The 17897-nt window shown below is 40.3% G+C and overlaps 1 protein-coding gene across 1 annotated transcript in view; it reads left to right on the forward strand.

The window, feature by feature from the left end:
- DOCK2 (dedicator of cytokinesis 2) overlaps nucleotides 1-17897 on the forward strand; it is a 446463-nt gene that overhangs the window by 133388 nt on the left and 295178 nt on the right. The window lies entirely within an intron of this gene.

The following is a 17897-nucleotide window of genomic DNA, read 5'->3' on the forward strand; positions in this document are numbered from 1 at the left end:
TAAGAAAAGGAAAAGAACAGACCTCAATTGTACAGAGCTGGAGCAGTCCTGGCCATTAATTCAAAATACATCTTATTATTGATTCACACAAGACATGCTTTTATTTATTTAAATGTTCTATTCATTATTTTTAAAAACAAATGAAGCATCCATGCATTCACCACACAAAACAGAAGCTAGGAAGTTAACAATCACTTACATGTAACCACATGACTGCCTTTCCCCACCTAAGGTAACCACATTCTTGAGTCTTTTTTTTTTTTTTTTTTTGAGACAGGGTCTTGCTTTGTCACCCAGGCTGAAGCACAGTGGCACAGTCATAGCTTATTGTAACCCTGAGCTCCTGGACTCAAGCAATCCTCCTGCTTCAGCTTCTGAGTAGCTAGGACTACAGGGACATACCACCATGTCTGGTGAAGTTTTTTAAAAAAAACTTTGTAGAGATAGGGTCTCCCTATATTCCCCAGGCTGGTCTCAGACCCCTGGGCTTAAGTGATCCTTCTGCCTTGGCCTCTCAAAGCACTGAGATTACAAGCATGAGCCATTGCACCCAGCCTCTTGAATCTTTTGTTAATCATTCCACTGCTTTCCTTTTCATGCAGTTGTATTGCATTTATATATATTCCCAGTATTTTAGTTATTTGAACTTTACGAAAAGTGTATTGAACTATTGATAATTTGAAGGAATTTATTTTTTTTACTTAATATTAAACTAGGAATCATCCATATTACTGATTGCTGGAGTTCATTGTTTTGATGACTGTAGGAAATTCCATTGTGTGAATAAGCCATAATTTGTTCATTCATGCTTTCAATTTCAGGCATTGGGTTGTGTCAGTGTTTCTTCTATTGAAAGCACTGCTGCTAAGAACATTCTTGTACATGTCTCTTGTTGTAAATGTTCAACAGTCTCCTTTGGGGATAGAACTACTAGTAGATTTGCTTGGCCATAAGGGATCAGAATCTTTAGGAGATAGTGAACACTCTTTTCCAAAGGTGGTTGTACCAATTTACACTCCCACCAGCAATGCCGAAGTGGACCTGTGTAGCCACAGTCTCTTTAACGCTGGATATTGCCCTACTTCTTAATCTTTGCCACTAAAATGGGCTTAGACTACATCATCACTGTCTTCAGTTGCATTTCCTTGATCACCAGTAATGCTGAAAATCCTTTGTTCTGTTTTCTTTGCCACTCGTGTTTTGTTTCTTTGCTATGTCTTTTCATGTCTTTTGACTGTTTTTCTTTTTTCTTTTTGAGACGGAGTCTCGCTCTGTCGCCCAGGCTGGTGGAGTGCAGTGGCGTGATCTCGGCTCACTGCAACCTCTGCCTCCCAGGTTCAAGCGATTCTCCTGCCTCAGCTTCCTGAGTAGCTGGGATTACAGGTGTGTGCCACCACGCCTGGCTAATTTTTGTATTTTTAGTAGAGACAGGTTTCACCGTGTTGGTCAGGCTGGTCTTGAACTCCTGACCTTGTGATCCCTCTGCCTCGGCCTCCCAAAGTGCTGAGATTACAGGTGTGAGCCACCGCACCTGGCCTTTTGTCTTTCTGTCAGATTGGTTGTATTTTTCTTATTGATCTATAGGATATTTAATATATTCTTTCTACTTATCTTTTGCTGATTTTATGTATGGTGAATATCTTCTCCCAGTTTATACCTTGTCTTTTTATTTAAGATGCATTTTCATGAGCAAAAGTTCTTAATTTTAACACAATCAAATCAATCTTTTTTTAGTCAAATTTTTGTGTGTGCCTTAAGAAATCTTTCTCAGTCTAAAAGTCTAAAAGATGTTCATTATTTTTACTAAGAATTCTATAATTTTAGTTTTGATACATAAATCCTTTATCTACAGAGTTTATGTTTTATATATAGTGTGAGTAGGAATCTGATTTTTGTCTTTCATTTTTGTTTTTTTCCCATTTGACCACACCTCTTTCCCAGCTTCATCTGCTGGACAGTTTCTCCTTTCTCCATGCCAGTGTCATTTTGCATTTTCAGGACATTGCTCTTTCCTACAGGCTGTGGGCTGAGTTGCTATAGCCTAGATTCAATCTCTGGTGCTGAAGACAGGGTTGCCGTAGACTGGATTCAGTCTCTGGTCCACAACATGCAGGTTCTCTGTGCTATCGCTCACTGAGAGCTGAAGGATTAGGAAAAAGGAGTAGCCTCTCCTCCTCCAGTCAAGCCCCTGAATTAGTCTTCAGTGTGATGTTAGCATCCTGGGAATTATGTGCCAAGGCATAGCACTTACCTTCTCTCGGCTTGCACTTTCTCAATTATGAAAGAAATAATTTTCCTTATGGTAAGAAATTGCTTGGGCTCATACAGCTACCTTCCTGTAGTTTCTTTTTGTATTTGATAATAACAGCACTGAACTGGGAGTGAGGAGACCTGAATCATAGTAACAACAACATCAGCAGTTGCAACAGCAACTGACGTTTATTGACCGCTTGTTATGCACTGGCACTGTGCTAAACAGTTAGGTATATTATCTCATTTAGTGCACAGTTGTAAGATCTTGGGCATGTCCCTTAACCTCTATAGAACAACTGTAAATGATGACACTGAACAAGATTTTGTAGTGTTCCACCAACAATGAAAATCTATGTTTTAAAAAAGTCATCCTCTGCTTCACAGTGATAATAATTCTGAATCTTTTTCACATAATACCATTTAGTGCCTTAAAAACCCTCCTCTTCCCATTGAAAAATATTCTCCCAATACTGTGTTGAGAAGTATTGAGAAGCATTCCCCCAGTACGTCTCAGCATCCTGCCTCAGCTGGGGGCAAGGGATGAGGCCATTTTATAGAACCTGAAGTGAATGGAGGGCAATTACATGATGCATTCGAGGTTACACAGCTGGTCATTTAACAATGCCTCATGTGCTGGAGCGTTTCATTTCTTCAAGAAAGTACCATCGATTTTGAGGACAAGTTTTTTCTCATCAGAGCATTTAGAGGCATCAAAGTTCTTCAAGTGAGGAGCCCACTTTGCCCGTTTCAACTGCAGTGTTACAAAGCCATAGCCAGCACCAAAATGTCCCTTCCACACTCTGGAGATCTGAGAAGGGGTTCTCCCTCAAATCCTCTCTTCCTGTTCTGATGTGACGGATTGCAGACTTCATTCTCAGAGAGAAACCTTCAGATCCAGAATCAGAGAAGACAGTGATTTAATGTGCTGCAGAAAAAGTCCAAGAGAGATTTATGAAAGTGTCTGTTGGGGGTGAGGGTGCACTGAAGTTAAAAAAAATTGGCATACAATCAAGGAAAAAAATCTGTCTTAAACTTCCAAAAATACTTAGAATAGCAGCTTTCAATGGCCTTATGAACTACAATTTAATTAGGGGAGAAAAAAATTCCAGATCACTTCTTTAATAGCAATGTAAATAAACTCAATAAACTCTTCGTGTGTGTGTGTGTGTGTGTAATTTAACTCGTTAAAAATAGAGAACAACAAAATCACTCTGTTCTCATATCTTTCAATCTATATTCCATGGGATTCTTATCTAGTTTGGGAAAGATTCTTTGCATTAATGGAAGCATACATAATGAGGGCATTTATATAAATCTTTATAAGGTTATGCATTTACTCCAAAATTTTGTTTTCACTGTGAAATTGCAATCATGAATGATTCCCATTATGCTGAGGTGGGGTTTTAGAATGTTTGTATGGTTTGGCTGTGTCCCCACCCAAATCTCATCTTGAATTGGAGCTCCCATAATTCCCACGTGTTGTGGGTGTGACCTGGTGGGAGATAATTGAATCATGGGGGCAGTTTCCCTTATACTGTTCTCATGGTAGTGAATAAGTCTCACGAGATCTGATGGTTTTATAAGGGGAAACCCCATTCACTTGCTTCTCATTCCCTCTTGCCTGCTACCATGTAAGACGTGCCTTTTGCCCTCTGCCATTATTGTGAGACCTCCCCAGCCACATAGAACTGTGAGTCCATTAAACCTCTTTTTCCTTATAAATTACCCAGTCTTGGGTATGTCTTTATCAGCAGCGTGAAAATGGGCTAATACAAGCGTCCTGAGACTTTTATGTTGATCTGTTGAAATTCGATTTTGCTAGGTTATTTTTCCCCAACGTCTTAGAATAGAAGGAGATTTCCTGAAGACGACAATACAGTTGAATTGAAAATTTGCTGCAGATTCATTTCAGTTCAAGTAATATTTATTAAAAATATAAAACTGTGGCAGCACTGTACTGTGGGGACTATTAACAAAATACAGTAATAAGTAATGTATGGCCACCATTTATTTAACCATTATTTTGTGCCAGGCCCAAAATAATTAACTAATTTAATTATCATGACATCCATGTAAAGTGTAGGTATCACTATTCCCATTTAACAGGTGAGGAAACTGATAAGGAGGTTTAAAAACTTGCCAGTTAAGGAGGTTTTAAAACTTGCCAGTAGTTACACACCAAGTAACAGCAGAGACACCATTCCAACTGGGGTCTGTCTGATTCCCCAGCACACACTGGACTGCCATGCTGGGTGACTTCTGGAACAGAAGAGTTTCTGTCCCCAGGAGCTTACGATTGGAGAAGAAAAGATTTACCCAAAGATCTCTTTAAATTTGAGCTCACACATGCTGGGCAGGTAATACAAATGAGTGAAGGGGCAGGGTCATAGTTATTATGAGATTTGCTTAGATAATCATTCCTTTTCGAATAGATAGTCCTAATGGCACCTTCACTTGTATTTTTACAACTCAGATTTTCTACTTGCCTATTAAACATGTGGGAACCTTCTTTACTTCACAAAGAAATCTGATTTCTTTCATTTTCCTCCCTAAAACACAGTGCCATCTGGTTAGTCATCCATATCCCCATGACTGTTTTTTGTTGTTGTTGTTGTTTTCTTTTGAGACAGAGTCTCATTCTGTCGCCCAGGCTGGAGTGTGGTGGCACAATCTTGGCTCACTGCAGCCTCTGCCTCCCAGGTTCAAGCGATTCTCTTGCCTCAGCCTCCCGAGTAGCTGGGATAACAGGCATGAGCCACCATGCCTGGCTAATTTTTTGTATTTCTAGTGGAGACAGTGTTTCACCATGTTGACCAAGCTGGTCTCGAACTTCTGACCTCAGGTGATCTGCCCACCTCGGCCTCCCAAAGTGTTGGGATTACAGGCATGAGCCGCCACACCCAGCCATATGCCCATGTGTGACAGAGACAAGTGTATGGTGAAATGTTTCTTTGCTACTAAGGAAGAAAGAGTGACAGAAATCAATGGCCAGTCAGCTCTGGGAGGAGAGACTATAGGGATTGGTGAGGACTGGGGCAGAGTCTGTGCCATGGGTAAACAGGATGGCAGTAAGGACTGGGGCAGAGTCTGTGCCATGGGTAAACAGGACAGCAGTGAGGCAGGGCCATGTCAATATGCAGACACAGTGCTGCTTGATAGTCTGTCTTTCTTTTTTCTTTTTTTTGAGATAAGTCTCCCAAGTGGAGACCTGCTGATTTATTTTCAAATGATATAGAAAACAAACAAAACCTACAGATGGACCCAGAATAGCAGTCTCTGGTGCAAATATAATGTTTATAGAGTTTTAATAAATTTATAAGGTTTTCATTAATTTATTATAAATAAATTTTATAATAAAGTTTTATAGAATTATAAATATGATAACTTAAAAGTTATTATGTTTATAAATAACCCTATAAGAATGACTATTGCCAGAATTCAGTGGAAACAGGGCTGTTGGAACATTGGGGACAGTTTTATGGAGAAGGCAGGATGTCAGCCGAACATGAAAGGCCAGTGTATGTGACACAGGCCCTCTCTGGATGACAGCCTGTGGGAGATCTTGGAGTGTCTGAGCTGCGAGATGCCTGCTTCTCAACCTCAGCAGCCCTTGGGATTCCTCCTTGCCTGATATGCTTCCTTGCTAAGGGGGGCCTTGGACCACACCGAGACCTCTGCTAGGCATGCTTCTGGAGATGTTGGCCCAGAGATGGGAAAAATGGCATTTATTCTTTATGTAAGTTAGGATTATCAAAATATCGTGAGTTGATTGTAAGACATTTGGAAATGTATAAAATGTCCATGATCTCACGATTTAGAGGAAACCATTGTTTATTCTTCCTCTCTTTTGTATCATATATATGATATGATGAATCATATCATATATAAATATATAAAAATATAAATATAAATATATAAAAAATATATAAATATATAAAAATATATATTTATATATAAATATATAAAAATATATATAAATATATATTTATATATATATATAAATATATATTTATATATATAAATATATATAAATATATAAATATATATAAATATATAAACATATAAATATATAAATATATATAAATATATAAACATATAAATATATAAATATATATTAATATATAAATATATATTAATATATAAATATATATTAATATATAAATATATAAATATATATATAAATAAATATAAATATAAATATAAATATATATATATATATATGTCTCACTCTGTTGCCCAGTCTAGAGTGCAGTGGCATGATCATAGCTCACTGCAACCTTGACCTCCTGGGCTCAAGCAATCTTCCCACCTCGGCCTCCTAAGTAGCTAGGAATGCAGGCACACATCACCATGGCTAGCTAATTTCAAAATATTTTTTGTAGGGACAGGGTCTCACTACGTTGCCCAGGCTGGTCTTGAATTCCTAGCCTCAAGCCATTCTTCCACTTCAGCCTCCCAAAGTGTTGGGATAACAAGTGTGAGCCACCACACTTGGCCTGTATCATATATTTTATATAAATGGGATCTTGTTTTGCATGCTGTGTAATCTGATTTCTTTTCTGAAAATTATTAGGAACATTTTCCCATTCTATTTTTAAGGGCTTCACAGGACTCTTTGAAGGACACTGGCTATAGTCAATTTTATGGCTTGGCTCTGCGCCCCTGACCAAATCTGCCCTTGAATTATAATAACCCCCACGTGTCAAGGGTGGAACCAGGTGAAGATAACTGAATCATGGCGGCAGTTTTCCCCATGCTGTTCTCATGAGATCTGATAGTTTTATAAGAGGCTTCCCCCTTCGCTCGCCACGCATTCTCACTTCGTCCTGCTGCCCTGTGAAAAAGGTGCTTGCTTCTCCTTTGCCTTCCGCCATGATTGTAAGTTTTCTGAGGCCTCCCTAGCAATGCGGAACTGTGAGTCAGTTAAATCTCTTTCCTTTATAAATTACCCAGTCTCAGGTATTTCTTTATAGCAGCATAAGAATGGACTAATACAACCAATTTTAATATTTTCTTCTTTAAGGACATTTAGGTTCATTTCATTGTATGCTAGAAAAACTTCCTGGAATTCATACCCTTAATAGACAAATCATTGTCCTCTTTGCTTATTATTTGTTTACCATTGGATGTGAGTCTCACCCAAACTTACCAGTGTTTGTCCAGGTTTTGACTCTCCCTTTTCCCTACTTTTCAAACACAAAGGTGCATGCACACACACACAGAGGATTTTGCTTCCTCCCTGTGTGATAGACTCAGCATGGAGCAGACTGTGTTGTCCTCAAGTTAAGGAGTTGGAGTAACATGATCCAATTCGGGAGGGACATGTTTTCACAACTCCGCCGTTATCCTTGATGGCAGGGGGTGTGTCTGTGTGTGGACGTTCCCTGCAATACCAAGCACTTAAATGCGACCACACTGAGAGCCCTCATTAGTCCTAGGCAGCCAAAGTAGATTTGCTGAGCATGCCACCATCCAGGCTGGAGAGACTGCCCACATGGAACCAGACGCCACAGTGGAGAGGGGAGCCAATTATCCAAAGGCAAATGAGACTCTAATTACAGCTTTAGCTAAAGAGTGGGAAATTATTTGAGGAGAGACTTCCCATTTCTCGTGTAGGCACAACACAGGACAGTTGTTCAGAATAAGGGGCTGGATCAGTTCCTGATTTTGCTACCTTACCCGGGATACTTCACCTCTGTAAGCATCTGATTCTTCACCTGTGAAAGGAAAACAATATAGACGGTTGACCTCACTGGTTTCCCGTGAGCATTGAATGTGATGTTGCCGGTGAGAGGCATAGAGAGGCCTGGTCCTTAGTAAGGACTCATAAGCCAAGTTTCATCATCAATAACTATTACTGGTGCTACTATTATTTGCAGTCATCTGATAGCATCATAGAAGGTACAACTGGAAGTCAGGAGAGCTGGAGTCTCAGCTCTGCAGTTTCCTGTGCATTCCAACTTAGAGAATGAATTCATCCCTCCGTCTTCATTTTTCTCATTTCTCAAATGAGAAGCTTGAATGAGGGGATACGTGAGCACACATTCCCTCCTGAGGTTTGTGGTCTTAAGCTAACTGTAACCTAGGGTTCAGGGTTTGAGTTACTCTGTGCAGCAGCACTCAGCACCTTCCACTGCCACAAGTGCTCCTGGATGGTGGTAACCTGGCTCCTCAGTTACTATTTCTGGAGTTCTTACTAACACACAGAGGTGCATTGTGCTGAGAACCATATATCATTACCTTCATGAATCCTCCCATCAACACTGTGTTACAAGGGCTGTTATGATCACCTCTTTGCAGGTGCTAAAGTTGAGATTTATATAGGAAGCTGGGATTTAAACATAGGCTCCTAACACCCATACTAAATGGTCTCTGTGTCCACAGTGTTCAGTAGTGAGTAGTAATATTTTTGTTCTTATAAATATTGGTTGGGCTGCACTCGAGGATTTGGAAGAACTGGGATGGAGAGGACACTCAGCAGTGTGCTCATATTGCACTCTTCTCTCTTTTACTCAGTCCTTTCAAAAGTGTAGGCACAAAAGTCAGGAAGGCAATACCTGTAAGACTTTGGGGGCAGCTCCTGCTACCTCAGCCCTGTCTAACTTTCTCTCTCTGTAAAATGAGACTGATAAACAGTTGCTCTGCCCTCCTTGCCTGGTAGAGTCATTTTGAGCTACACGAAGGATTGTATATGCGTGTGTGCATTAAAGAATTTGCACACTGGGCATATCGAATGTTTGAGCTGAAAGGAATGTTAGCAACCAGCTGCCCAGAGATAGTCAAATTCAGCAATTGAGAGAAACCCTGAAGGGGCTTCACCTTGGGTGTATAACAAGCAGGCCCACTTCTCCCTGCTTCTTAGAATAGCTCACTGTATCTATGTCTCTGTCAATCTACTGATCTACCAATCTATCTATCTATATATCCAAGAAAAATTTCAGCAAAAAAATTCTAAGTCTAAAGAAGTATGTGGTATTCGTTTTTCTGTGCCTGGCTTATTTCAGTTAGCATCACGTGAAAAATTGATCTGGCTCTGATGAGGGATGTTGATAGTGGGGAAGGCCACGTGTGGGTGGGGACAGGGGATATATGGGAACTGTGTACTTTTGACTCAATTTTGCTGTGAACCTAAAGCTGCTCTTTAAACAAAACTACTCAAAAAATAAAAAACAAATGCAGTATAAACATTGACCTGAATTACCACCACCCCTGATCCATTTTACAGAGGAGGAAAAAAGGCCCTGAAAGAGGAAGTGGCTCTTCTAAGGCTACTGAGTAGAAGAGTTAAGATAGAACCCCTGGTTCAGCTTTTTCTGCCCACATACCAATTTACTTACCAATTGTTAGCACTGAAAGTGTGGCCCTGTCCCTCCCTGGCTTAAAGGGTACACTTCAGTGCTTTAGGGAGGGGGTGGTGGGGCTTCAGTTTCACTGCCTGTGCTCATGGTGGTACCTGTGGTTGGGGGACATCTCTGCCATTGCTGGCTCCCTGGCATCACTGTGCCTGCGATTGTGAGCTGTTGGTGGTGGTGTCCAATGGCTCACACTGGCTCATTGCTGGGACAGTGGGATAATTTCCTAGGGCCAGCTCTAGAGGAACTCACAAGATGATTAGGTGGTGGCTGAGGTTCAGATGGGTTCAGGCTTTCTGCCCCACCAGCTTCTAGCTATGCAGGTCCAAACATCTCCCTGTCCATCTCTGTCTGTCTCTCATTTGTTCTGTCCCCACCCCACCCCCGCATCATCCCATGCAGCCCCTTTTTAAAAATCTTCTGCTTCACCCCATCCCTAGAGGAACTCCCCCTTTCCCCTTGCTGTCTTCTTAAGCCTGAACAACTCGCATCAGCTTAGACACCAGCCAGTTCCTAGGGAGGCAGTTCTCTACTCAGTCCCCTCAGGTTCCAGGTGTGGAGGAGGTGTGGTGACCGGCTGTGGCCCTGTACAGAGTGTAGGCTGCAGGAATTCATCCCATTGCATTTGCCCTCCCAGAGAGAGCTCTAACCAGTTTTCTTTCTGGGTCACCGAAGAAGTAAGGCACACCTTGCCAAGGTGAGCATTATTTTTTTCTCAGACCCAGCATCTTCTAATCTAATTTGGGGGTCATGTATTTCCCCTTCCACCATGGCTTTGGCCTTGATCCTTTTGGATCTAGCAACCCTGGCATTACTGTGCTAAGAGGCGTTTGGCTCTTGCCCATCCAGCGTGAGCCCAGTTTGCCCTGGTGATTGCCACCTTCCCCTAGCTGTAAACTCAGCTCTATGACTGAGGAGGGATGGAGTCAGCTCTGATTAGATTTGTAAGTTTTAAGGCTCCCCCAACCCAATAAATGTGTGTGTTGCGGGGGGAGCGGGGGATGTGTGTTGAATCATTCTAACACACCTTCCAAAATGCATGGGAAAGTTGTCAACTTCTTTTCTCATGGTGTGTTAAAAGAATTTGGCATCCAATAAAGTACCTCTGGGCCTTGTGTGCTGGCAGCTTCTGGGCAGGTTGACGGTTTCCTCCCTGTTCGTATTTGTTTCATCATAAGCCAAACAAAAGCACTGAGAATCCATGTATTCGGGATCTCAGGGGCCTCTCCTCCTTCTCGTGCTTCTCTAAGATTTTCCTTGTGCTTACGTAACACCAGCTTCCTGACTTCAGGTAAAGAGTGTGTGTTTTCTCCCTGTATTCCCAGTAACTGGCACTGGGATAGGTGTTTGAAGGTGAAAGGACCAGTTGCCTTCATTGAAAGATGGTAATATCGTCTATTGAAGAAAACACTACACAGTACGTCTTCACTTATTGTCATCCGTAGGTTCTTGGGAACCGTAACTTTAAGTGAAATGATGTATAACAAAACCAATTTTGCCATAGGCTAATTGATATAAACAAGAGTTAAGTTCCTAACTTAAAATATCACCATAAAATATTGCCATACTTCTAAATAAAGACCAAAACACTTCTAATATTATACATTAAAATAAATGTGAGCTATACATACATTTAAGAATAATAAAAACAAGTAAGATCATGACTTACCCACTTATTCCAGTTCAGGGTCCTGGTGGCTAGAGCCCATGCTGGCATCTCAGGGTGCCGGGCGGAAACCAGCCTTGGACAGGATGCCATTCCGTCACGAGGTGCACTCACACACACCTATGCTCACTCACACAGTGGCCTTGTGGACATGCTAAATGAACCTGATGCACATGTCTTTGGAATGTGGGAGGAAATTGGAGTACCTGGAGAGAATCCACATAGAAATGGGGAGAACGTGCAAACTCCACAGACAGTGGCCCCAGCTGGGAATTGATTTTTTTTCTCATCAAGGTTATAAGAAAACAACATTGAATGAAACGGTGTTATTCAAGACCTGCTGTGCTAAGAGCTGGAAAATTTAAACTCTAGTCCAGGAAAGCTACTAACAAGCAGTGTGACCTTGGACAAACCACTTAACCTCTCTGGGCTTCATTTCACATTGTATAATCAGAATGTTGGATCTCTGAGATCCTGTTCATCTCTGACAGTCAGCCAGTCTCTGTTGCCAGGACAGCATAGAACAAGAGACAGCAGCTTCAAGTACTATTTAAACTGCCTGAAAGGCATTCTGTTATCCTGGGGTTTTGAGGGCACTAGTGTCAGCCTGACATGAAAGACACAGAAGGACTCACTGTGTTTGGATGTACCCAGATTAGGGTATTGTCCACACAGGCCGTGGTGTGTGAATCCAGTGTGTCATTGAGAGGCTTGTTAGAACTAGGTCTGTGTTTCTTGGCATGGGACCTGGAACTCTACCACTTTCTGCCCTTCTCCACGCCCCCTCTCCCGCCCCCACAGAGAGGGGCAGCAGTCAGGACATTCCCCCTTTGCAGGTGGATGTTTCTCTCCATGCAAGTGTTTGTGTGGGTCTCAAAAATTTGCTTTTCATCAGGCTCATCCCTGCCAATGTCCCAGATTTGCCAGAACCCCCGTCTGCAGCAGGATGCTTTGTTTTGTTTGTTGGTTTATGGGGATTCTGGGCTCTGTCTCTGGGTGCAGTGGCAGGTTTTAAAATCAATTACAATCCAGGTAACAGAAGGTTCGCCACAGCACTCTGCTGTCTGTTCAAGGCCTGTGCTGAGAAATTAAGTAGGTCCCAGTTACCTCTCAGAAAATTTGTGGTATTTCAGGGGACTACAGCGAGTTGCAAATCTTGATAGGTAGTGGGACCTGTCAGCAAACAGCAGACTGGCTTATATTGTGGTTCAGCAGGAAAAGGAGAGAATAATTCCCTGAGCATAAGATGTGTTGCTCCCTCTTCTAGTTTATCAGGAGATAGCCACATACATCAAGAGACAGACCCTGGGTTTGGGGCACAAGCAGGAGAGATGGTTATTTCTTGCTCTTTTTCCAAGAAGACGGGAAACTGTGGTTGTAGTCTCCTTATTCGTGATCAGGTTCCTTGCAGCTGTTTCATCCCCAGGCCTAAAGCTGACCAGTTACTCCTTTCTCTGTCTCTTGCCAACCTAGGGGGAGAACACTAGGCAGCTTCCTCCTTAGTTTTTTTTTTTTTTTTAATTTCTTGATTCATCCTGGGAAATGGGTACATCCACAGAATGCCTGCCGTGTGATTGCAGGTCTCCAGGTCCTTATTTCTATGCCTTAGGGTCAGAAATAGGGGGAACACAGAGAGCAGGACTACCTAACTGTTTTGGAGAAATTCAACAGCCATGTAGGTCTTCGGTTCTCAACTGCATTTGAGGTTTGCTTTACCCATCCTTGCCTAGAGGGGATTTCATCCACTCTGCTGGCTCAATGCCATCCTGCTGCCTACAGCTGCAAAACTTAATTTTTAGTCTACGTCTTCACCTTCATCCCAAGACCTGTATCTTTAACTGACTCTCTGACATATCAAATTCCACACGTGATAGATGGAGCCACATTTTTGATGAAGAGAGGCAATGTTTAGAACAGGTTTTCCAATTCAAAAAATGTTTATTGATTCTCTGGCATAAAGAAAACATTTTGTAGCCATTTAGAAAATACAAAGATGATGAAAATATGGTGATGTCCTCAAGGAGCTTGCCTTTATTTGCAAAATGAGGCATTCTTTATTATAATGCAGAATGAATATTTTATAGTAGAGATAATAAGCAAAGCGCCATGAGACTTCAGAGGAGAGAGCCAGAGGATGTTAAAGTCATTCTTGTAGTTTAAAACCTCCAAAAGATTATTTAAAATGAACAAGAAACACCAAAGAACTTCAGAAATTGGAAATATTCAACTTTTATTATATTAGATTTGGTAACCTCTGATTTTTTCATGATCTTGACTTTGGCCCCAAATGTACAAAGAGCGTTTGTTGGTTGATCTCCTTACCAAAGTCTAGAGTTCCAGAGAGCCATTTCAGGGTTTTCCATTTGGTTTCATAATTGAATTGTATTCATCGGTGACTTTGGAAAAGTCATGTCAGTTTTTTGGTTCTTGGCTTCTTGATCTGTAAAATCTGGATTATAGTGGGGTTAAATGTGAATATTAAATAACAATGCTCAACACAGTCCCTGAATGGCAATAAATGCTAGATAAATGATAGTTTGAAATTAGTATGATTATTATTTCCATTTTAATTATTCATTAATAATTATTATACCCATTTTTATTATCAGTTTGAAGTTAGAGACACTGTAGAGCATTAAAAATAAAAAGTTGCTTAAATTGACTTTTTAGAATATCAAGATAGAAAAAAAGCTATGGGAGAAAGGGTGTTCATATATACTATAATAATTATGATACTAGTTACTTTTAATAATTTTTATAAAAACTTACAAAGTAGGTTGTTATCAGTATTTTACAGATGGATAAACCTGCTTAAATGTGCCAGTTCTTCCCAGTAAGCAAGCTTGCAGATACTTAACTAATTTTTAACTATTGAGGTATTTGTTTTTTCCCTTCACAATCTACTGTCTCCTAGGAAGGCGGAGATAAACCTGATGGTTTGAATTTAGCACCCTCTTTTACTCAACCAGCATAAAGGACTGTTTGACCCAGGCAAGTGATGAGGTGATTTGTAAGGCCAATTTAAATCAGTGTCTTGCCCACTGGCTTCCAAAGTCCAGGGATGTGCAGGTATATATTTTGGGCAGTCAGGTTCTGTTGTGCGTGGATTGTGGTCAATTTCATTGATTTTTTTTTTCTCAACACAACAGTTTCAAAAGGCTCTTTTGCTCCCCAAATAGCTGATCTTTTCAAACCTTTTGCTATTTTTTCCTGGTAAGACTTTCAGGTAACAGTGTAAATGCAATGAACAACCACACATTTCAGACGATGATGATGATATTTTTGAGCATGTTTAATGATTTCACAAAACACAGACAGGAAAAGTTGAGTGGCTCCTTGGAAAAATTGCCTAATCCAACCTCTTCATTTTCAGCCCAGGAAAGTGTGGTTCTGAGGGGACATGACCTGCCCAAGGTCACACCACAAGTTGGTGGCAGAATTGGGATTAAAAGTTAGGAATCCAGATTTTAGTTTCTTTCTTTCATTTGCAGAGTAAGCAAAACTATTTTCCTTGGCATGAAGGATAATTTCAGGTGTGTACAAATAGAGTACTGTATCCAGAAGGGAAGTTCATTCATTCAATTCCTTTTCAATCTTTCTGATTATGTCAATGATTGTGTATCTTTGCTGTTTTGTTTTTATCTTTCTCTAATAATCTCCTTTGATAATGAAGATGGAGCAGACATCAGGCTCAAGCTTCTCTTAGAATTTAATAAAAGTGTTTATTTTTATTGTATTGATTGTTATGATATCTTCCATTTATGGCAAAGGATACTGGTTTTCTGGTTGAGGTAGCAAAGTTTTCTTTCAAAATAAACTTAAGCAGATTCGAATGAATTTACTTTATGAAAAATATTAAGTAAACAATAGCACAGGTGGAAATTATGATGAATACATAGCAGGTTTCCCACTGAAAAACATAATGATAAACTAACGCTTGAAAAATACTCAACTGGATTTTGCCCTTTAGAAAGCTCTAAGCTCTATGAAGATAGATATGGCTAAATCCCAGTTTCCTTCTTATTCATGTCATGTCCTTTTTATGCAGCAGTCAGAAAAACAATCATTAGATCTGAAAGAAGATCATAAAAACTACCCGTATAAGAGGTGAACTCATATGTTGATAACCTCATTATGGGTAGCTTCCCTACAAGCCAAAAAGTTGGATCAGCAGCCAATCTAATTTCAGAGTGGAGGTAGTTTTGTTTATATTTTACGTTATAAACAGTATGTGAATGCATTTGAAAACAGAAACTAGTTTCATTTTTCAGGAACCGATGCTGTATTTTAAGATATTTTATACCTTATTCTTGCCTTTTTTTCCTTCCTAAGAAGTTCTCTACTTTCTGATCATCTTGCTCTTCCATCAGAGAGTGTGAATGAAGAAAAAGATGGCAAAATGCAATTTATCAAATATTTTCCCACTATTAACACATTTTAGAGATTAGCATATATAGAACAAATGGAATAGGAATATTAAAGTTATTCATTAAAATGGAGAGTAGAACTCTCCACATAGTTCTTTCATCTATAATTTACCAATATCAAATGAATACCTGGAAAGAAAGATGTACTAGATTGCAGTATTTGAGTGTTTTTCCCAGTATCTTTAATAGCAATTCTTCCAGTATTGCTTAATTTGTTTCCCTGCTCCCTAAAGCAGAAGTTTCTTCTTAGCTATGATTTAGTTATCCAGGGATCCTGGAGCTCTGAAGACCCATTATGGTTTGGCTAAGATGAGCTTGCCTTTCCTAAATGCCACACACAACTCATTCATGCCTCAGCTTCCTGTGGGCTTCTTCTGCTGACCATTAGTGTTTTTTTTGTGGAATGCTCCTTCATTGGAAAATTTATTCTCATTTAAAGGAATCTGGTGACAAAAGAAAGAAGGCGGAGTCAACTTCTGGTGACTTATGGGCAGTTAGAGTCAAATGTTTGAAAAATGGGCTTCTGAATCAGCAGAGATTTTACAAAGTGACTGGTGGAACTGCATACAAATGGGTAGAGTACAGAGATGCCAAGAAATAATGCTACTTCTATTACCACTAACAAAAAGACTGCATTGCCCAGTTCAGGGCTAGAAAGGTTAATGATGATACATTCTTTTTTAGTATCAAAGATTAACATGATAACTTGCATATTAAAGTTAATTCAGACCTACTGCTAATGGAAGGGGCATACAAAATTAATTTCTACAGCACTTCATAAATTACGATCACTCACTCTTCTTTGGCTGGTGTTCTTTGTCTTGGCAGGGGCTGCATGTGTACTTAAAGTGGGCACACTTCAGTTAGTAGGGGGGCATCTTTGGCCTCTGAGGAATTTGGGAAGCTTGGGGTGTGTGCCTTGTAGGTCTTAATCACTGCCTGTCTGCCGGTGTTTTCCTGCTGGAATGTGTGTACTCCATTACCAGCCAGCTTGTTGACTGGCGTGGATCTTGGTTTTAATATTTAATGAGATGATGAAACCGGGCTGAAATGAGAAGAGCGTGGAAGGTGGGAGAAAGAATGGGAAAGATAAGAAAAGAGCTGCCCTCTCTTGATGGCAGGAGATTCTCCAAGAAGAGTTCAGCACAGCATCTTCAGGCAACTATTTGCTGTCCTGTTGAGTACCAAGGCCCAGCTGACATAGAAACATAGCCAGCCCAATCTTTAAGAGCACCGGCTCTGGAGTCCAAGTACTTGACTACAAGTTCCAGTACAATCCCTTGGGTAATTTACTTGACTTTTTCAAGACTTACTGTCTGTTTTAAACAGGAAAAATAATATGGACTCTATGTATACATGTACACACACACGTATTTATATTTTATATAAAATTAAATACAACTTTAGTATAATTTACATATAAAAAATGCACACATCTTAAGTATATAGTAAATCTATTAGCCACGACCCTTATCAAGATACAGTATATTTTCATTACCCAGAAAGTTACATATAAATATTTTAAAAACTAAATAACAGTAGCTTATACTTTTATAATGCTTTCCATGGGCCAGGTATGCTGATCTAAGTGCTTTATGTTATCTTGTTTCATTCTCACTAAGAGAGGTGCTGTTATTATTTCCACTTTACAGACACAGAAACAAAGATACAGAGAGGTTAAGTGATTTCTCCAAGATCACACAGATAATAACCGATATTCCACTTCCGCACTCTGCTCACCGTTGTCTATATAGCACTTACCATGAGGTCTATTACTCACTAAGTACATTAGAGGGATGAGAATGGAGCCTCCTTGATGGCCGACATTTCCTTCCATTCCTCTTCTTCATAGTCCAGTTTATCATTCCACCTTGTCTTGGGCTGACGGGCTGTGCATGGTACTCTAGCAGAGTCTTTGAGGGAAAAGATGGTTCCATCCCTACCTTCAACACTCAGATGCATGATAGGTGCTCTAGAAGTAGTCACTGACTGTTACTCCCAGAAAATCCTGTCCCCCAGCTCCCACCCAACTGTCACTACTTGAAATTTTGACAAACTTACAGGTGGGCTCACTGGGCTCCCTGCCAGTTTGGGCTGCTTAGCCACCTTTGGGCTCAGTCTTAACGTTGTCCTTTTGATAGTCTAAAAATTTCAAGTGAAAAATCCCTCCTGTTTCTGGGCCCGTTGTGGCTCCCTTGT

The sequence above is a fragment of the Pan paniscus genome, chromosome 4 (assembly GCF_029289425.2).
Source record: "Pan paniscus chromosome 4, NHGRI_mPanPan1-v2.0_pri, whole genome shotgun sequence".
Classification (NCBI taxonomy): Eukaryota; Metazoa; Chordata; class Mammalia; order Primates; family Hominidae; genus Pan; species Pan paniscus.